Genomic DNA, 23,670 nt, shown 5'->3' on the forward strand with positions numbered 1-23,670 from the left:
TCAGACCAAACTCATGTGACAGAAAAAAAGGTGATAAGCCTTGTAATCTAATATAGTTAACAACAAAAAGAATAAGAATAAGTCCGTCAACATAAAAATGACTACCAAAATATAGTGGGCTTCAAAATCCTCAGAGCTTCAACTGTTTCATGCCCACAATGAGGGTGTTTTTAATAGTCCCTTTCTGATTCCAACATTCTAGGATTGTAATCTCCAAGGGGCACTCTCAGTAGAAAACAAAGATTGTCAAGAAATAGAGGGTCTTCTTGGGTGCCTGGGTGGCTTAGTTGGTTAAGCGTCTGCCATGATCCTAGGATGGAATCCCACACCTGGTTCCCTGCTCAGCGGGGAGCCTGCTTCTCCCTTTCCCTCTGCCCCTCCACCCTGCTTATGCTCTCTCTCTCTCCCACTCAGCTCGATCTCTCTCTCAAATAAATAAATAAATAAAATCTTTTAAAAAAATAACAGATGGTCTTGAGATAAGCATCCTAGAAAGTTGAAATGTAAGAATAGGAATTTCCTTTGGTGTGTGAGGGGGAGGACTGGGGAATGTTCTCCTGGGTGTGTTCTGAAGGTAGCCTGGGAGAGGGCTCAATAAGCGGTTTGGTATGCCCACATTCAGAGTGGTACATTCCTTTCTAAAATGATCTTAATCATTTTCTTTCTCTTGAAAAAGTCTGAGATGGTGGGAAAGACAGAAGTGAGACTTACCGCCTTGTGCAAATATAGATGGGATTCAGTTGTATCTCAGCCAATTCAGGCCTTCTTCACTCATGTGGGACCCCTATTGTAACAGAACTGCTTTCTCCCCTCACCAGGGCACACAATCCAGATCTTCATTCAGGTCTGCCTTAGAAAAACAAACTCAGTATTATAAACAGTCCATGACAATAGTCTTTCCTGCCTTAATTTGTGGAGTAGCAGAATACACCAAATAACTCAACTAAATTCACTGTGTTCACTAAAACTGTGAAGAGTATGAGATATTTTCCTGCTTGAAAGATAAGAAGTTAACCTGTATAGTTACACACACACACACACACACACACGCACACATGTTTACAGAGACACAAAATTTCTGAATCAGGGAAAAGACATCTTATTTACTCACAGAGCAACTTACATCAGTCTCCCATACCACAATTTGTTATGGGATGTTGTACTGAGAGGCAGATGTACTTGTATGGAAAGCAGGGTTTGTACTACAGAAGAGGAACACTGAAATTATGAAACTTGGAGCTTATATAGGAGTTGCTAACACATGTGACCTTTCTGCCCAAGGCAGCTGGGGGCAGGGGGAGTGGAGAAAGAAAACTTAGTTCTAGAATATGAATAGATCTCCAAGGAGAGGAGAGATCTCCAGCTTCTTTTCACCATCCTGGAATGTAAACAAAGGGCTCCAGAGGAAAGAAGACTTTAAATTCCTCTAGAACAATACATATTGTCCAATTTCCAAGGCTTGTTTGCCATTCAATAATTCTTTAAGCCAAGTTTCCAGAAATTTCTGTTCAGTAAGCTCTGACCATGCAGACATAAGAATATTCATGAAGAGTTTTTAAATTATTTAAAACAATTGTATATGACTATTAGAATGCATGGCCCTTGTTAAAAAAAAAAGCTAATCAAACAGTACAGAAGTATATGGAATAAAAAGTTAAATTTTTCTTTGCTACTCCCTCCATTCTCATGCCTGCCCCAGAGATAACAATTATTAAAAGATACCTGTTTATCCTTTCAGAACTTTTTCTTTACCATTACACATATGTGGATTTCTCATAAACAAATGGAATCATGCTAAATACACTTCTCTACAACTTGATTTTTGTAACCATATTATAACTTAGAATCTTTCTAAGCCAGTCTATTTTATCGATCTGAAACTTTTAATTAATACAGAGTATTACAGTGTGTGTACATATTACATATATTTATTTATAAATATTATAAACATTTGTACATTATATCTAACACATTATAAATAAATATTACAATTATGTATGATAATCCTATAGATTATTATAATTATATATAATATAAGAATTATAATATAGATTTAGATTATTTCCAATTTGTCATTACTAAAAACAATGCTGGCAGGGAACTTTCTTATACATATAACTTTGTGTGTGAATATGTGTTTGGGAATATTTTCTATAAGACTAAATTCTAATAGTAGAATTTCTGGGTTCAAAGATAGGGCAATTCAGTAGATTCTGCTAAATTAGCCTTTTAAAAAGGGTAACAGATGGAGGGGAGGATTCTATGCAGATGGCTGAGGAAGAAGCCTCAGGGATATGTCTCCCTACCAAGGCAACAATTACACTGGCAGATCTGTCTAATGTAACTATGTTGGAATTCTAGAGTCTACTGAAAGCTTGCATCTTCCAGTGAAAGACTTGGACAGTACTTGCAATTTATTTTATCAATTTTAAGTCTTAGCTTAGAAGAGGCTTCACATTCCCCACTTCCTAGCCCCATGGCAGGCAGCTGTGCATGTGGGTAATAAGGATCCTGTCCTCCAAATATTAGAGATCAGTGTTCTGATTGCTGCTTCCAACCACCCACTCATCCATTGTTGCAAGCCCCTCCCTCTTCATCTGAAGCAATTTCCAGAGAATTTAAATAGCTAGTATCTTTTTTCACACTTCTTCTTTTTTTTTCCCCTTTCAGAAATCCAACATTAAAGACTAGGATATTCAAAAGCAATTGCATACGTATTTGGGGGAAGTTAGAAAGTCACTGCATATGCCCAGGGAAACTCACAGGCTCAGAAAAGACCCAAGAAAAACCTAAGTTTATACCTCAGGCTGATCCTCACCATGGAGACAGTCTACAACAATAAATTATTTTTAAAAAGGCTAACCAAAACAAAATAAAAACAAAAACAGCAAAACAGGGGACAGGAAAGAATTTGATTTCCAGAGTTGGCACATAATTACATTCAAATGTATAGTTTTCAACAAAAAATTATAAAACATACAAAAACATGAAAGTGTGTCCCATTCAAAAGAAAAATAAATAAATAAACCAACAGAAATTGTCCCAGAGAACATCAAATGAAGTATCTAGTAAACAAAGACTTCAAAATAACTGTCTTAAAGATCTCAAAGAACTAATGGAAGGCATGGAGAAAGTTAAGAAAATGATGTATGGATAAAATGGAAATACACATCAAGAAAATAAAGTCTTGAAAGAAACCACAGAGAAATTCTAGAGCTAAAAAACACAATAATTGAAATGAAAAATTCATAGAGGGATCCCAAGTTAGATTTAAGTAGGCAGAAGAAAATGTCACTGAACTTGAAGATAAGACAACTGAAATATTAAGTCTGAGGAACAGAAATAAAAATTGCAGTGAACAGAGCCTAATAAACTTGTAGGACACCACCAAGTGAATCAACATTTATACTGGGAGTTCCAAGAGGAGAAGGAAAAAAGACAAAGGGATTATTTGAAGAAATAATGGCCAAAAACTTCTCAAGTCTGATGAAAGACATGAATCTAAACATCCAAGAATCCCAATGAACTCTAAAGATGTTGAACTTAAAGATAGTCACATCAGGACACATTATAATCAAATGATTAAAAGACAAAGAGGATCTTAAAAGCAGCAAAAAGAAGTGATTCCTCACAACATGGGATCTTCAATAAGACTACCAGCAACTTTCTTATCAGAGACTTTGGTGGCCAGAGAACAGTGGGCTGATATATTCAAAGTGCTAAAAGAAAAACAAAACAGAACAAAACCTGTCAACTGAAGTCCTGTATCTGGAAAAATTGTGCGTCAAAGGTGAAGGACAAATTAAGAAATTCCCAGATAAATAAAATGAGAGAGTTCATTATCATTAGACTTGCCCTTCAAATAATGCTAAACAGAACACTGCAGATTGAAATGAAAGGACACTAGACAGTAACTCAAAGCCATATGAAGAAATAAAGATCTTAGTAAAGGTAAATATATAAGTACTTATAAAACCTTGTATTATTGTAAAAATGGTTTGTAACTCCATGTTCTGTTTTCTATGATTTAAAAACTAATACATTAAAAAATAATTAGTCTAAAGCTAGCATTATTGTTATTTTTGTTAATAATTCCACAATTTGCTTTCTACACGATTTAAGAGACTAATGCATAAAAAATATTAGCTATTTTTTTATACAGTATGTATAAAGATGTTCTGTGACATCAAGAACTGGCAGGGGTATGGACAGAGTTGTACAGGAACAAAGTTTTTATATTATTGAAGGTAAGCTGGCATAAATTCACATTAAAGTATCATAACTTTAAGATGTTCAGTGTAATCCCCATCGTAACCACAAAGGAAATAGTTATAGAATATGCACAAAAAGAAAAGAATTTCACTACCAAAAAATCAACTACATACAAAAGAAGACAGTAACATAGAAAATGAGGACAAGAAAGCTATAAGGCTTATAAAAAGAAATAGCAAAATGACAGAAGTGAGTCCCTCTTTATCAATCATTACTTCAAATGTAAATGGACTAAACTCTCCAAACAAAAGACAGAGACTGGCAGAATGGATTAAACAACAACCACAACAACAACACAAGATTCAACTATATACACTATCTACAAGAAACTCACCTCCGATTCAAAGACACAAATGGGTTGAAAGTGAAAAGATGGAAAATAATATTTCATGCAAATAGTAACCAAAACAGAGGAATAACTATACTATCAGACAAAACAGACTTTATCAAAAAAGGTTACAAGAGAGACATAGAAAGACACTATGTATTAATAAAAATTCAATACAGCAAGAAGATGTAATAGTTTTTTTTTAAGATTTTATTTATTTGTCAGAGAAAGAGAGAGAGAGCACGCACAGGCAAAGGGAGTGGCAGGCAAAAGGAGAAGCAGCTCTCCATCGAGAAAGGAGCCCAATGTGGGATTCAATTCCAGGACCCTGGGATCATGACTGAGCCAGAGGCAGGTCATGCTTAACTGGCTGAGCCACCCAGGCATCCCAAGAAAATTTAATTGTTATAATCATTTACACAGCTAACAGACCATGAAAATATACAAAGCAAAAATTGACATAATAAAGGGAGAAATAGAATAGTTCAAGATTCAATACCCCATTCTCAATAATAGATAGAAGAACCAGACAGAAATACTACCATTTGCAACAAGGATGGAGCTAGAGAATTATGCTAAACAAAATCAGTCAGAGAAAGACAAATACCATATGATTTCACTCATATATGCAATTTAAGAAATAAAACAAATAATCATGGGGGGGCAGACAAACCAAGAAACAAATTCTAACTCTAACTATAGAGAACAAACTGATGGTTACAAGAGGCGAAGTGGGTGGGGGGATGGGTTAAATGAGTGATGGGGATTAAGGAGTGCACTTGTGATAAGCATCAGGTGTTGTATGTAAGTGTTAAATTGCACACCTGAAACTAATGTTAAACTATATGTTAACTAACTGGAATTTTAAAACTTAAAAAAAGAAGATAAGTGAGTAAACTGAGTATTTGAACAACACAATAAACCAAGTAAATATAACATATACAGAACACCCTTCACAGCCACAACAGCATACACATTTTTTTCAAGTGCACAAGGGACATTCTCCAATAGACCATTTTTGAGGACATAAATAAAATTTCAATATTTTAGAAGACAGATATCAAAGTATCTTCTCCAACAACGAGATGGAGTTAGAAATCATAACATAAAACTAGAAATGCTACAAATCTGGAAATTAAACAACACACTATTAAACAACTAACGAACCAAAGGGAAAATCACAAAGGAAATTATAAAATACTTAATGATGAGTGAAAATGAAAATATAGCATAACAAAACATCTGGAACACAGTGGTAGTAATGTTACAGGGGAAATTTATACCTACAAGTACACATTAAAAATGAGCTCTTTTTTTAAATTTTATTTTATTATATTATGTTAATCACCATACAGTACATCCCCAGATTTCGATGTAAAGTTTGATGCTTCATTAGTTGCGTATAACACCCAGTGCACCATGCAATACGTGCCCTCCTTACTACCCATCCCCAGTCTATCCCATTCCCCCACCCCCTCCCCTCTGAAGTCTTCAGTTTGTTTCTCATAGTCCATAGTCTCTCATGTTTCATTCCCCCTTCTGATTACCCCCCTTTTCAAAAAAAAAAAATGAGCTCTTAAATGAACAACCTAACTTCACAACTTAAGGAACTAGAAAAAGAAGAACAAATTAAACCAAAAGCTAGCAGAAGGAAGGAAATAATAAAAATTAAAGTAGAGATGAATGAAAAAGAGAAGATAAAAACAACAGAGAAAATCAACAAACTTAGAAGTTGATTTTTCAAAAGGATAAACAAAATTGACAGAACTTTGGCTAGATTAACTAAAGAAAAAGAGACAACCCAAATTGCTAAAACCAGGAATGAAAGTGGGAACATTACTACCTGTTCTACAGAAAGAAAACAGACTATAAGACAGTGCTGCAAATATTGTACACCAACAAATTTGGTAACTTAGATGAGATGGACAAATTCTTAGCAGAAATACAAAATCTACCAAGACTGAATCACAAAGAAATATAAAACTGATAGACGTATAATTAGTAAGAAGATTGAATCAATAATCAAAAATTTCCCAATGAAGAAAAACCCTGAACATGATGACTTCACTGGTAAGTTATACCCAATATTTAAAGACTTAACACTATTAAAGACTTAACACTAAACCTTTTCAAACTTTTCAAAAATTTTAAGAAGTGGGAATACTTCCAAATTCATTTTATGAGGCCAGCTACACTGATACCAAATCTAGAAAAAGACACTATAAGAAAAGAGAACTACAGACCAGTATCTCTGATTAACACATATGCAAAAATGCTCAACAAAATTCTAGCACACCAAATTCAATAGCATATTAACAGGATCATAGACTACCTTCAAGTAGGATTTATCCCTGGGATGTAAGGATGGCTCAACATGAAAATCAATCAATGTATTATGCCACATAAACAGAATGGAGGACCAAAACCTCATCATTTCACTGATGTAGAAAAAAACATTTGGCAAAATTCAACACACTTTCATGATAAAAAGCACTCAACAAATGAGAATTAGAAGAAAATTACCTTGAAGCACCTGGGTGGCTCAGTCAGTTGTGTCTGACTCTTGGTTTCAGCGCAGGTCATAATTTCAGGGTCCTGAGATCAATCCCTGCATAGAATTCCCCACTCAGCAGGGAGTCTGCTTCTATTCCTCTCTCTATCACTCTCCCTGTTCATGCTCTCTCAATCTCTAAAATAAATAAATAAATCTTTAAAAAATAAATAATTTTTTTTAAAAAAAGAAAACTACCTCAACATAATAAAAGCCATATATAAAAAAACTTAGAATGAATATCATACTTAATCATGAAAAACGGAAAGCTTTCCCTTTAAGATCAGAACATGGCACTGATGCTCACTTTTGCCACTTCTATGCAACAGTTGGAAGGTTTTGGGTTTTGTTTTATTTTTGTTTTTTTTGAGAGAGAGAGAGAGAGAGACAAAGTGTACACGAGTGAGGGGAGGGGCAGAGGGACAGGGAGAAAGAGCATCTCCAGCAGACTCCCTGCTGAGCACAGAGCCTGTCACACTGCTTGATCCTATGACCCTGAGACCATGACCTGAGTCACAATCAGGAGTTGAGCACTCAACTGACTGAGCCACCCAGGCACCCCTCAACATTTGGAAGTCTTAACCAGAGAAATTAGGCAAGAAAAAATATATATAAAACACATCCAAATTGAAGAGGAAGAAGTAAAATTATCTCTCTGTGCAGGTAATAGGATCTTATATGAGGAGGACTTTCCACCATGGTGGAGGAGTAGGAGACCTTAGTTTTGCTTGGTACCAGGAATTCAGCTATTAGCTATCAAATCATTCTGAACACCTGTAAACTCAACCATAGATCTAAGAAAAAAAATGCTGCAAATCTACACATAGAAAAGTGATCACTTTCTTCACAGTAAGAGGTGAGTGGAAGTGAATCTGAGGGGATATATCAGAAGATAACCTGCCAGGGGATGGACCCTCTGTAAGCTGCCTACTGGAAATTGATAGAGCAGCAGAGTGCAAAATCAGAACTTTTATAAGTTTGCTCCTGTGAGGGATGTCCCTGCTTGAAAGGTGCTCAGGTTGCAAAGCAGAGTGGAATCCTAGGTGGGGCTGTGTGGTCTCAGGATCCCCAGGGTCACGGAAAGAACAAGGGATTCCTGAGTGCAGCAAAACTCCCAGGCTTTGGAGTGGGGAAGACAGCTACAATCAGTGAGCCCAGGAGTAAGCTTTCAGCTTGGTTTTGCCCTAAACCATAAGTGTGGCACAGTCAGGCCACTGCTCTCTGAGCAGAGGCCCAGAAACAGGCAGAACTGTGGCAAGACACACCCACCTTCCCCCAGGGGAGGAGCAGCACAGGTATGCTCCACAGGACTCTGCAGGTTTTAGAGAGTTGAGGCCAGATTGTGTGCCTGAGATAGAAATGCTCAGTCACATGCTGGGTAAGCACAGAGTGCAGTCCGAGACCAGGGAGACGGGAGTGACTGACTGCTTTTCCCTGAAGGTGCACTGAGGAGTGGGGCCTTGGAGCTCTTGGCTCCAGGGCTGGAGATTGGGAGTCCACAATTTTCATTCTCATCCTCTAAATCTATGTGGAAAGCCTTCATGGAACAAAACCCACATAGAGCAATCCAGAGCCACTTATTTAGCCTGGCCCCCTAGCAAGGGTGGTGCAGTTCCAACCAGGGCAAAGACACCTGATAATCAGCATGACAGGTCCCATCCCCAGAAGATCAGCAAGAACATCCAGCTAAGACCAAGTTTACTGATCACACAGAACTGCAAAACTCCAGCACTAAGGAATAACAGTATATAGTTTCCCCTCATGATATTTTAGTCTTTTAATTTTTTCCCTCTTTCCTTTATAGCCAATTTCTTATTTTATTACTTTTTTAATGTCTTTTTAAATTTTCATTTTTACAGTTACATTTTGTCCTTTCACTGTATTTAATTTTATTTTTGTATATATATAAGTTTTTCCTTTACACTTTTAGAATGTAGTTTCTTCTAACAAACAGACCAAAATACACCCAGGATATAGTGTATTGCTCTGTTCTGTTCACCTGTCTGTTTATATTTTCTTTCTTTCGTTTTCTTTCTTTCTTTCTTTCTTTCTTTCTTTCTTTCTTTCTTTCTTTCTTCCTTTCTTTCTTTCTTTTAATTTTCATTGTTATAATTACATTCTATTCTTTCATTGTATTTAATTTTATTTTTGTACATTTGTAAGTTTTTCCTTCCTTACAATTTTGTGATCTAGTATTTTAACAAGCAGATCAAAATATACAAGATCCAGTGTATTGCTCTGTTCTTTTCACCTATCTGATTATATTCTCTCTCTCTCTCTCGCTCTCTCTTTTATTTCTATTTTTTCCAGTTTCAGGTCTCTTCTGATTTTAGTGTATATTTCTCTGGGGTCATTGTTGCCATTATAGCATTTTTGTTCTCTAATTCATCTATTCTTTTCTGGACAGAATGACAAGACCTGAAAAACTCACCTCTTAAAAAAGAACAAGAGGAAGTACTGACTGCCAGGGACCTAACCAGTACAGATATAGGTAAGATATCAGACTAGAGTTCAGAATAATGATTATAAAGATGCTAGCTGAGCTTGTAAAAGAGATATAAGACACCAGAGCCTCCCTTTTCTGGAGGAAAGAATTCAAATACATGAAGGTTAAAGAGCATCTTACTAAAGAATGAATGGTTCAACCAGGAAATTGAAGAATTTAAAAAAATACATGGAAGCAAATGAAAAAGAAATCATGACAGTTCAGAACTGGTGGGATGTAGCAAAGGTGGTCCTAAGAGGGAAGTATATAGCCATACAGGTCTTTCTCAAGAAACAAGAAAGGTCTCAAATACATAACCTAACCTTACACCTAAAGGAGCTGGAAAAAGAACAGCAAATAAAGCCAGGGGTGTCTGGGTGGCTCAGTTGTTAAGTGTCTGCCTTCAGCTCAGGTCATGATCCCAGCATTCTGGGATCAAGCCCCGCATCGGGCTCCCTGCTCAGCGGGCAGCCTGACTTTCCCTTTACCACTTCCCCTGCTTGTGTTCCCTCTCTTGCTGCCTCTCTCTCTGTCAAATAAATAAATAAAATATTTTTTAAAAAAGCCTAAACCAAGCAGGAGAAGAAAATTAATAAAGGTTAGAACAGAAATCAATGAAATAGAAGCCAAAAGAACAGTAGAACAGATCAAAGAAACTAAGACCCGGTTCTTTGAAAGAATTAATAAAATTGATAAACCCCTGGCCAGATTTGTCAAAAAGAAAAGAGAAAGGATCCAAATAAATAAAATCCTGAATGAAAAAGATCACAACCAACACCACAGAAATACAAACAATTAAAACAACATATTATAAGCAACCATATGCCAACAAATTAGGTGATCTGGAATAAATGGATGCATTCCCAGATATGTATAAACTACCAAAACTGAAACAAGAAGAAATAGAAAATCTGAACAGAACCATAACTAGCAAGGAAATTGAATCAGTAATCAAAAATCTCCCAACAAACAAGAGTCCAGGGCTGGATGTCTTCCCAGAAGAATTCTACCAAACATTTAAAAAAGAATTAAAACCTATTTTTCTGAAGCTGTTTCAAAAACTAGAAATTGAAGGAAAACTTCCAAACTCATTCTATAAGGTCAGCATTACCTTGATTCCAAAACCAGACAAAGACCCCACCAAAAAAGAATTACAGACCAATATCCCTGATGAATATAGTTGCAAAATTCTCACCAAGATTCTAGTCAACAGGATCCAACAGTGCATTAAAAGGATTATTCACCATGACCAAGTGGGATTTATTCCTGGACTGCAAGGGTGGTTCAGCATCCACAAGCGATCAATGTGATACACAACATTAATAAAAGAAAGGACAAGAACCATATGATCCTCTCAATAGATGCAGAGAAAGAATTTGACAAAGTACAGCATCCTTTCTTGATTAAAACTCTTCACAGTGTATGAATAGAGGGAACATACCTCAATATCATAAAAGCCATCTATGAAAAGCCCACAGTGAATATCATTTTCGGCTTTTCCCATAAGGTCAGGAACATGACAAGGATGTCCACTCTCACCACCGTTGTTCAACACAGTACTGCAATTCCTAGCCTCAGCAATCAGATAACAAAAAGAAATAGAAGGCATCTGAGTCAGCAAAGAAGAAGTCAAAGTCTCAACTGCTCACAGATGATATGATACTCTATGTGGAAAGCCCAAAAGACTCCACCCGAAAATTGCTAGTACCCATACAGGAATTCAGCAGAGTGACGGGATATAAAATCAATTCACAGAAATCACCTGCATTTCTGTACACTTACAATGTGACAGAAAAAAGAGAAATTAAGGAATCTATCCCATTTACACATGCACCAAAACCATAGATACCTAGGAATAAACATAACCAAACAAGCAAAGGATATGTACTCACAAAACTGTAGAACACTCATGAAAGAAATTGAAGACATGAAAAAATGGAAAAATATTCTATGCTCGTGGATTGGAAGAAGAAATATTGTTAAAATGTCTATGCTACCTAGAGCAATCTATACATTCAATGCAATCCCTATCGAAATACCATCAACTTTTTTCATAGAGCTGGAACAAACAATCCTAAAATTTGTGTGAAACCAGAAAAAAACCCTAATACCCAAAGGAATGTTGAAAAAGAAAACCAAAGCTGTAGGCATTACAATTCCAGACTTCAAGCTATATTACAAAGCTGTAATCATTAAGACAGTATGGTACTGGCACAAAAACAGACATATAGATCAATGGAACAAAATGGAGAACCCAGAAATGGACCTTAAACTCTACGGTCAACTAATCTTTGACAAACCAGGAAAGAATATCCAATGGAAAAAAGATAGTTTCTTCAACATATGGTTTGGGCAAACTGGACAGGCACATTCAGAAGGATGAAACTGGACTACATTCTTATACCATACACAAAAATACTCAAAATGGATGAAAGACCTAAATATAAGACAGGAATCCATCAAAATCTTAGAGGAGAACACAGGCAGCAGCTTCTTTGATCTTGGCTGCAGTAACTTCTTGCTAGACACATTTCCAAAGGCAAGGGAAACAAAGGCAAAAATGAACTATTTGGGCTTCATCAAGATAAAAAGCTGTTGCACAGCAAAGGAAACAGATGACAAAACCAAAAGACAACCAACAGAATGGGAGAAGATATTTGCAAATATCTTATCAGATAAAGGGCTAGTATCCAAACTCTATAAAGAACTTCTCAAACTTAACACCCAAAGAACAAATAATCCAATCTAGAAATGGGTTAAACAAATTCAGCAAGGTAGTGGGATAAAACATGAACACACAAAAATCAATTGCATTTCTATACACTGGCAATGAACAATCTAAAAAGGATATTAAGAAAATAATTCAGTTTACCAAAGCATCAAAAAGAATAAAAGTACTTAGAAATTAACCTAACCAAAGAGATACAAGAGTTGTGCAATAAAAACTACAAAATACTGCTGAAAAAAAATAAAGAAAACATAAATTATTTGAAAGACATCCCATGTTCATGGATTGGAAGACTTAATATTGTTAAAATGTTCATACTCCCCAAAGCAATTTACAGATTCAATGCAATCCCTGTCCTAATCCCAATGATTTTTTTTTTGTGTGAAATTAGAAAAATACAGCCTAAATTCATATGAAATCCCAAGGGACTCCAAATAGTGAAAGCAGTCTTGAAAAAGAACAATGTTGGAGAACTCAACTTCCTGATTTCAAAACTTTCTACAAATCTTCAGTAACCACAGCAGTGTAGTACTGACATGAAGTTAGACATGTAGACCAATGAACTAGAATAGAGAGCCCTGAAACAAACCTTTATAGATATGGTCAAATGATTTTTGACAAGAGTTCTGAGACCACTCAATGGGGAAAAGATGGTCTTTTCAACAAATGGTGCTAGAAAAACTGAATATCCTGATGCAAAAGAATGAAGTTGAGCCCTCACACCATATACAAACATCTAAGTGTAAGAACTAAAGCTTTAGTTCTTATGTTCCATAGATGAGAGAAATCATATGATAATTGTCTTTCTCTGCTTGACTTATTTCACTTAGCATTATCTCCTCTAGGTGCTAGGAAGATCAGTAGGGGAAGAAAGGGATAAAGAAAGGGGGGTAATCAGAAGGGGGAATGAAGCATGAGAGACTATGGACTCTGAGAAACAAACTGAGGGCTTCAAAGGGGAGGGGGTGGGGGAATGGGATAGGCTGGTGATGGGTAGTAAGGAGGGCACATATTGCATGGTGTACTGGGTGTTATATGCAACTAATGAATCATGGAACTTTACATCAAAAACCAGGGGTGTACTGTATGATGACTAACATAACACAATAAAAAAATTAAAAAATAAAATAAAATATCACACAATCTTCAATAATATGACTTTGAGAAAACATTTTCATAAAAAAGTCATCGTTCTCATCTGTATTTTCTCCATTTACATGCCTAGATGTCATCAGAATTGAGAAGCCCAAGGAAACTGGAACAATTTGACCTGAAAAATTAACTTGTAAACTTTAATTACTCTCATATCAAAATAAACATAGTGTCTCGAAGTAGCTTTAAAAAAAAAAGAACTAAAGCTTTAAAACTCTTAGAAGAAAACAGGACAAAAGTTTTCAACATTGAATTTAACAATGATTTCTTATATATGACATCAAAGGCATAGGCAAAAAAGAAAAAAAAAACAATTTCCTGAAAATTAAAAACGTCTTTACCTCAAAGGACACTATCAACAGAATAAAGAGGCAACCCATAGAATGGACGAATATATTTGCAAAAATATGTGATATGGGATTTGTATGCAGAATATATAGAGAACTCCTAAAACATTACACCAATCAATCAATTAATCAAATGGGCAAAGGACTTGAACAGACACTTCTCCAAACAAGCTATATGAACGGCTAATAAATCCATGAAAAAATGCTCAACATCACTGATCATCAGGGAAATGCAAATCAAAACCACAGTGAGATACTACCTCATACCCGTTAGGATAGTTACCACCACAAAAACAAATAACAAGTGTTGGTGAGGATGTGGAGAAACTGGAAGCCTTGTGCACTATTTGTAAGTATGTAAACTGGTACCAGCCACAATGGAAAGCAGTACGGTTGTTCCTCAAAAAATTTAAAATAGATTTATCATACGATCCAGCAATTTTACTTCTGTGTATATACCAAAGTAAATGAAGGCAGGTTCTTGAAGAGGTATCTGTACACTTCTGTATAGAACAGCATTATTCACAGTAGCTAAAATGTGGAAGCAAAGTGTCCATCAACGTATGAATGGATAAACACAATGTGATACACACACACACAATGAAATATTATTCAGGTTAAAAAGGAAGGAAAATAAATTTTTTTGGAAGTAAAGGAAATTCTGATAAATGCTACAATATGGATGAACCTTGAGAACATTATGCTAAGTGAAATAAGCTAGTTACCAAAAGACAAATACTATATGATTCCAGTTACATGAGGTACCTAGACTAGTCAAAATCAAAGACAAAAGGAATGGTGGTTACCAGGAGTTGGGTACGGGGAAAACAAGGTGTTCTTGTTTCATGAGTATAAAATTTCAGTTTTGTAAGATGAAAATTGTTCTGGAAGTAAATGTATTTAATACCACCGAAATATACACAGAATAATTATTAAGATGATAAATTTATTTATTTTTATTTTTTGAGGATTTTATTTATTTGAGAGAAAGAGAGCATGCATATGTGTGTGGGGGGCACAGAGGGAGAGGAACAAGGAGACTCCCTACTGAGCAGGGAGCCCAATGTGGGCCTCGATCCCAGGACCCTGAGATCATGACCTGAGCCAAAGGCAGACACTTAACAAACTGAGCCACCCAGGTACCCCAATAAATTTATATATATTTTACACAATAAAAATGTGGGGCAAACAGATGAAGTGTACATTTTCCCAATAATTGCATTTATACTTCATCTTATTGATTTTGTCAACTAGATTGGCCCTTTTTCCTATATTCTCTTCAGAGGAAAATATCTGCTTATGCCCTTCAAAATACTTAATGTTCTTTTCATAGGAACCCTTGTTTCCAGGGATCATTCAATGAACTCACTGTGTTGTCCCAGCTCCTAGAACATATACGGATGAATGTACTATGGACTTCCAGTTACCACTTGCTCTTGGCCCTTTTACATGACAAGTCTGATAGCTGTTGACTTGGATGGTTGTGGGCTGGAGTCTTTTCTGGTTTTGATGTCCTAGTCCTTCCTTCCATATCCAATGATTATTGGACATCAATTAGTCCCCAGATAGTGATTTAGTCAGGGGTGAGGAAAGGTCAATACAGATGCTCTCCATATATCAAAGGATTAAAGAACTGGAAGCAAGAAACCTTAAAGTCATAATTAAAAGAATTTAGATTTGCTGAGCAACATTGGACACAAGTTAGTAGTCTGATTTCTCCCCAAAACTCTTGTATTCTTTCCTGTTTCACAGTCAAAGAAATTAAGACTCAGACTTCTTCATGAATATTACCAACAGATCAAGTCTCTGTCCTTTAGGATCTTAGTGTTTATGGCTATGTTAGATAATTATAAGCAGAAACTCTCCATCTTAGGTGCCTTTGAATTCATCTCAGAAGTGAGCATAGTGTCTAGCACATACTCAGTTTTCAATAAATACTTTTGAAAGGAACGAATGTCCTAATAATCAGAACACATGTCCTGGATACTTTCTGTTTGAGATGTTTATGTACAAATTATCTAATTTTCTAAAACTCAATTGACAGGGTTGAAAATTTCCTGAGCCATCTTAGTTTTGCTTCCACCATGAGGAAAAGAAAAAAAGATAGCAAAATAAACCCTTTCTTTAGACAAATAAATTTTTTATTTTCGATAACAAGGCATTTATAGTACTTAAACTGCCATTTCTCCTTTTCTCCAGTTCTGGCTGATTTTATGCATTTTATTGTAGAATCAATTCTGCAAGAGAAAAATGCTGTTGCATCTTTTTTTAATCTGATTTTTACTTTGATCAGCTTCTCAAACACCTGGAAGACTAATGTGGACCACCCAGAGGAACGCTATCTGAAACCTACCAGCAGCTCATGGTAGTGTAAGATCAATGGTTGACACTATGATCCTGAGATATTATTATTTCATCTCTGCCATTACGTGGCTGTGACATTGAACATGTCACGTCACTTCTCTGTACCTCTCTTTCCTTGCTAGGATTATTATGAGGTTCAAAGAAATAATGTATTTAAAAAATTTGTACTTTGAAAAATACAAAACATAATGACAGTATAAAGCATTGTTGCAAACTTTTATAAAGTAGAGTCTTACAAATTAAACCAAATCTTATGGGTCCTTGTGACCACCCACATTGCCATCTGTGGAAGAAAGAAGTTTTTTGCTTTGTTTTATTTTGTTGCTGCATTCTTTGGCAAAAGGGACAACTCGTCTAGGTGCTAGAACCATAATAGGAGCAACAATAGTACCAACAGCTTCCATTTGGTAATCAACTATACATATATAAAAAATCTCTCTTACTTCCAGCAACCAGGAGTTAAATTCTTACGTTAAAATTCCATGTGTTTGGTTCTTCCCCTACTTACTTCAGATTGTGTGCTAAGCTTATGGGACAGCAGATCTGAGTGTTTAAATACATAATTCGGTTACAAAAAAACTTTTAGAACAAATTCGACCTTCCTCCAAAATAAGCAGTCCTCATAGCTATTATAATCTTGCAGGAATTCTCCCTAGGTAACTAATTTTGCGAATACTGGTGTATGGCATATTTCCTCGTCTTTAGCCTTCTTGAGAATATCTGAAATAACAGATTTCTTAGATTAATCTCTTTGGGTTATAAATGATGGAAAGCTAACTCAGAGTAGCTTAGGCAAAAAGGGGAATTTACTGATTTGTGAAGTCCAGGACTTATTTTAACATTTCTTATTCCTGTGATATATATATTTCCCCATAATCAATTTTAAGCTACCAATGTGACATTACAGACTGTGGAGCTGAGAAGAAAGGTACCCAGTTGGCTCCAGTATGAGCCAACTTGAGCATACGTCTGCTTATATGCTGGCATGGTACTGTGTGTCAGTTACAGAGTAAAACATGGCCCTCTCCTGACACAGTGAATGAGAAGGGAAGAAGGGGACTCTTAACATTTATTACAACATTAAGAACTTGCCAGATGCCTGGCACTCACTTCCATTCTCCATTTGCTATAAGAGCTTAGACTCTGAACCCAGACTGACTAAGTTTAAATATCAATGCTATAGTTTGTTTAGTGTTTGATTTTGAGCAAGTTACTTAACCTATCTGTGTCTCAGTTCCCTAATATATAGAAAGAGGATAGTAATAACATCTGTTTTATAAAGTTTTTTGGTAATGAAATGAATTGATACATGTAAACATTTAGAATAATTTATCATTCATGATGATTACTCATCAGGGGTTCACTGTTCACATAGTATTATTGTCATTTTCTAATCCTTTACAAAGAGTCCTTTGGCTGATGTGTACAGTTATCTCCAGGGAAGAAACTGAGAGGTTAAGTGAGTTTCTGAAAGACAAATACAATACAGTTAAGTTGGTATTTGATCCTGAGTCTGTATAATTCCAAGTTTCATACTTGCTATATACACCACACTAAAAGGAACAGCACTATTTATCATATGGCCATTCTGAACCAGTAGCTTTAAATATATTTTCTAATGTATTACTCACAATAGTACAATTGATTGGGATTTTTTGCTTCCACTTTACAGATAAGGAAACTGAGGGTCAGATGGTTAGGTAATTTTTAAGGCTATACAACCACTTGGGATTTGAAGAAAGTCTGCCAGATTCATAGAAATGTAGCTTTAATTACTGTGTTAAATGACTTGCAACTATTTTTACTATTATTTAGAGCCATTGTTCCTCATTTTACTCTGACAAAATATGTGGATCATGGGTAATGTGGAAAGTGCCATATAAGGGATAAGAATCTAATGCATAAAAGCAACAGAAAGAAGGAAGAGAGATTTAGTCTTTGTTTTCCTTATTGTAGGGTGAGAGGACTTCACAGAGGAGGTGCATTTTAACTGGGTCTTCTTACATAAATTTTAACAGGCTGATACTGGTGGGGTGTGCATTTCTTATATAGGAAACTATCAGAACAAAAGCATAAAGGCTTGAGATCATGTGTATATTCAGTGAGTAGCAAACAGACTAGAGAGGCATTATAGAATGGACAGCTGAAGATAGAAAGGTCAGCCTTGATTGTAGAGGGTTTTTCTGAGCACCACACTAAGGAATTTCAGCATAATTATTTGGCATTAGGAAGCCCCTGAAGGTTTTTGAGAAGGGGAATTACATGAAATGCACTGTATTTAGGAAAACAAGTCTTGTAGCAATATGTAGGGTAGACTGGAGTGTAAGGAGTCTGGAGCCAGGAAGATGAGTTATATGTTATTGCAATAGCTTATGCAAGAGATTATGAAAGCCAGAATTAGGATGGAGTTGGACAGCAAGGGATGACTCTGAGAAATACTAAGATATATCATTAACAGGATCATCCTCACTAATTAAAAAAAAAACTGCATGCATAAGCTACTGGTGGTACATCAGTAACATTTTAATTCACCACATCTTTATTAGGCACCTACTAGAGACAGGTGTTATATTAGGCACTGTCAGGAATATAAAGATAAATATGAAAAATTTCTAACCAAGTATTTTTTCATTACTTATTATTCCAAGCATTTTGCATGTATTATCTAAATTAATCCTCATAACAACCATATAACAAAGTTATTATTATATTCTCCAATTTGCAGATGAAGACACCAAAGATCAGAGAGGCAGAATGACTTGCTGAGGACCATACGGTATTCCTAGTACCTTGCACAATGCACAAATAACCATATTAGTATAGGTCAAGGCATTCCTCTCTGGCCTGGACAGTTGAATTAACATCTTAGCTGGTCTTTTGCTTCTACTACTCCCTTAATATCTCTTTTTTACTTGGCAACCAGAATATTTTTAAAAACAAAAATAAGTCATCCCTGGCTTCCGATGTAAAGCTTGATGATTCATTAGTTGCATATAACACCCAGTGCACCATGCAATACGTGCCCTTCTTACTACCCATCACCGGATATACTGTAAGGTGACTAACATAATATAATAAAAAATCATTAAAACAAAACAAAACAAAACAAAAATAAGTCAATTCTTTACTTAATGCCTTTCTCTGGTTTGCCATGGTGCTTAGAATATAACCCCATGTCCTTTCCTGGGACCACGCCACCCTGCATAATTGTCCCTGACCATTGGCCATTGTCCACCAACAATCACTTTTTTTTTTTTTTGCAGGCTCTGGACTATACTAGGCACTTTCCCACCTCAGGGACTTTGTAAATGCATTTTCTCCACCTGGCATCATCCCCATTTTTTTTTTTTTTTTTTTANTTTTTTTTTTTTTTTTTTTTAGAAAGAGAGAATACTGAAATGGGAAGAAATTGATTATTTAAACAGACCAATTAATTATGAAGAGATTGAAGCAGTGATCAAAAACCTCCCCAAAAACAAGAGTTCAGAGCATGACAGATTCCCTGGGGAATGCTACCAAACATTCAAAGAAGAAATAATACCTATTCTCCTAAAGCTTTTCAAAAAGTAGAAACAGAAGGAAAACTACCAAACTCATTCTATGAGGCCAGTATTACCTTAATCCCCAAACCAGGCAAAGACCCCATCAAAAAGGAGAATTACAGACCGATATCCCTGATGAATATGGATGCCAAAATTCTCAACAAGATCCTAGCTAATAGGATCTGACAGTACATTAAAAAGATTATCAATCAAGACCAAGTGGGATTCATCCATGGGATGCAAGGGTGGTTCAACATTCACAAATCAATCAGTGTGATAGATCATATAAACAAGAAAAGAGTAAAGAACCATATGATCTTCTCAATTGATGTAGAAAAAGTATTTGACAAAATACAGCATCCTTTCCTGATTAAAACCCTTCAGAGTGTATCATTCTCAATGGGGAAAAGCTGAAGGCCTTTCCCTAAAGATCAGGAACATGACAAGGATGCCCACTCTCACCATTATTATTCAACATAGTACTAGAAGTCCTTGCAACAGCAATCAGACAACGAAAAGGGATTAAAAGTATCCAAATCGGCGAAGAAGAAATCAAACTGTCTCTCTTCACAGATGATGTGATACTCTATAAGGAAAACCCAAAAGAATCCGCCCCCAAACTACCAGAAGTTATAGAGCAATTCAGTAATGTGGTGGGATACAAAATCAATGCTCAGAAATTAGTTGCATTTCTTCCTATATCTGTGCACAGATTCATGGCTCCCCATGTCGTACCTCAATACTCAGTGCTGGAGGTGTTCATTTGTAGAGATCCAGATTTATCTTCCTGAAACTCACGCTGATTCCATGGGTTTCTATACACGAACAATGAGACTGAAGAAAAAGAAATTAGGAATCCATTCCATTTACAATAGCACCAAAAATCATACATTATCTCGGAATTAACTTAACCGAGACGTAAAGGATCTACATTCTAGAAACTACAAATCACTCTTGAAAGACATTGAAGAAGACACAAAAAGATGGAAAAATATTCCGTGCTCATGGATCGGAAGAATAAACATAGTTAAAATGCTTGTGCTACCCAGAGCAGTCTACACTTTCAATACCATCCCGATCAAAATACCAATGACATTCTTCAAAGAACTGGAACAAACAGCCTTAAATTTGTGTGGACCAGAAAAGACCCCAAATCTCCAAGGAATTGTTGAAAAGGAAAAACAAAGCTGGGGGAATCACAATGCCAGATTTCAAGTTGTACCNAATACCGAGGACATTTTTCAAAGAACTGGAACAAATAGTCCTTAAATTTGTATGGAACCAGAAAAGGCCCCGAATCTCCAAGGAACTGTTGAAAAGGAAAAACAAAGCTGGGGGCATCACAATGCCGGATTTCGAGCTGTACTACAAAGCTGTGATCACAAAGAGAGCATGGTACTGGCACAAAAACAGACACATAGACCAATGGAACAGAATAGAGAACCCAGAAATGGACCCTCGGCTCTTTGGGCAACTAATCTTTGATAAAGCAGGAAAAAACATCCGGTGGAAAAAAGACAGTCTCTTCAATAAATGGTGCTGGGAAAATTGGACAGCTACATGCAAAAGAATGAAACTTGACCACTCTCTCACACCATACACAAAAATAAACTCCAAATGGATGAAAGACCTCAATGTGAGACAGGAATCCATCAAAATTCTAGAGGAGAACATAGGCAACAACTTCTATGACATCGGCCAGAGCAACCTTTTTCACGACACATCTCCAAAGGCAAGAGAAATAAAAGATAAAATGAACTTATGGGACTTTATCAGGATAAAGAGCTTCTGCACAGCCAAGGAAACAGTCAAAAAAACTAAGAGACAGCCCACGGAATGGGAGAATATATTTGCAAAGGACACCACAGATAAAGGACTGGTATCCAAGATCTACAAAGAACTTCTCAAACTCAATATGTGAGAAACAAATAAACAAATCAAAAAATGGGCAGAAGATATGAACAGAAACTTATCCAATGAAGACATACAAATGGCTAACAGATGCATGAAAAAATGTTTAAAATCATTAGCCATCAGGGAAATTCAAATCAAAACCACACTGAGATACCACCTTACGCCAGTTAGAATGGCAAAAATAGACAAGGCAAGAAACAACAATTGTTGGAGAGGATGTGGAGAAAGGGGATCCCTCCTACATTGTTGGTGGGAATGCAAGTTGGTACAGCCACTCTGGAAAACAGTGTGGAGGTCCCTTAAAAAGTTAAAAATTGAGCTACCCTATGACCCAGCCATTGCACTACTGGGTGTTTACCCCAAAGATACAGACGTAGTGAAGAGAAGGGCCATATGCACCCCAATGTTCATAGCAGCATTGTCCACAATAGCTAAATCGTGGAAGGAGCCGAGATGCCCTTCAACAGATGACTGGATTAATAAGATGTGGTCCATATACACAATGGAATATTACTCAGCTATCAAAAAGAACGAATTCTCAACATTTTCTGCAACATGTACGGCACTGGAGGAGATAATGCTAAGTGAAATAAGTCAAGCAGAGAAAGACAATTATCATATGATTTCTCTCATCTATGGAACATAAGAACTAGGAAGATCGGTAGGGGAAGAAAGGGATAAAGAAAGGGGGGGTAATCAGAAGGGGGAATGAAGCATGAGAGACTATGGACTCTGAGAAACAAACTGAGAGCTTCAGAGGGGAGGGGGATGGGGGAATGGGATAGGCTGGTGATGGGTAGTAAGGAGGGCACGTATTGCATGGTGTACTGGGTGTTATACGCAACTAATGAATTATGGAACTTTACATCAAAAACCAGGGATGTACTGTATGGTGACTAACATAATGTAATAAAAAATTATTATAAAAAAAAAAAAGAAGTGACATAGCAATTCTAATTCTCTTCTTCCCACTGGAAAACTGGTACTTTCTGTGGAAGTAGAGGTTGAGACATTATTTTACTCTCAAACTCCAGAGTTCTTATTTTATTTAACTTTTGAAGGGACTTCCACATTGTTTCCAGAGTGGCTGTACCAACTTGCATTCCCACCAACAATGTAGGAGGGATCCCCTTTCTCCACATCCTCTCCAACAACTGTTGTTTCTTGCCTTGTCAATTTTTGCCATTCTAACTGCCTTAAAGTGGTATCTCAGTGTCGTTTTGATTTGAATTTCCCTGATGGCTAATGATTTTTAACATTTTTTCATGTGTCTGTTAGCCATTTGTATGTCTTCACTGGAAAAGTGTCTGTTCATATCTTCTGCCCATTTTATGATTTGTTTATTTGTTTCTCGTGTACTGAGTTTGAGAAGTTCTTTGTAGATCTTGGATACCAGTCTTTTATCTGTAGTGTCATTTGCAAATATCTTCTCCCATTCCGTGGGCTGCCTCTTAGTTTTTATGACTGTTTCCTTGGTTGTGCAGATGCTTTTTATCTTGATGAAGTCCCACAAGTACATTCTTTTTGAGAATTTTAGCGTCCAAATTCATCAGTGATATCGTTCTGTAATTCTCCTTTTTGATGGGGTCTTTGCCTCGTTTGGAGTCAAGGTAATACTGGCCTCATAGAATGAGTTTGGTAGTCTTCCTTCTGATTCTTTTTTTTTTGAAACAGCTTCAGAAGAACAGGTATTATTTCTTCTTTGAAAGTTTGGTGGAATTCCCCCAGGGAATCGATCAAGCCCTGGACTCTTTTTTTTCGGGAGGTTTTTGATCACTGCTTCAATCTCTTCATAATTAATTGGTCTGCTTAAAAAAATCAATTTCTTCCTGTTTCAATCTTGGTAGTTTGTAGGTTTCCAGGAAGGCATCCATTTCTTCCATGTTGTGTAATTTATTGGCATAAAGCTGTTAATAAAAGTTTCTAAGGATCCTTCCTATTTCTTTGGTGTTGGTTGTGACCTCTCCCTTTTCATTCATAATTTGGG

The sequence above is a fragment of the Ailuropoda melanoleuca genome, chromosome 2 (genome assembly GCF_002007445.2).
Source record: "Ailuropoda melanoleuca isolate Jingjing chromosome 2, ASM200744v2, whole genome shotgun sequence".
Taxonomy (NCBI): Eukaryota; Metazoa; Chordata; class Mammalia; order Carnivora; family Ursidae; genus Ailuropoda; species Ailuropoda melanoleuca.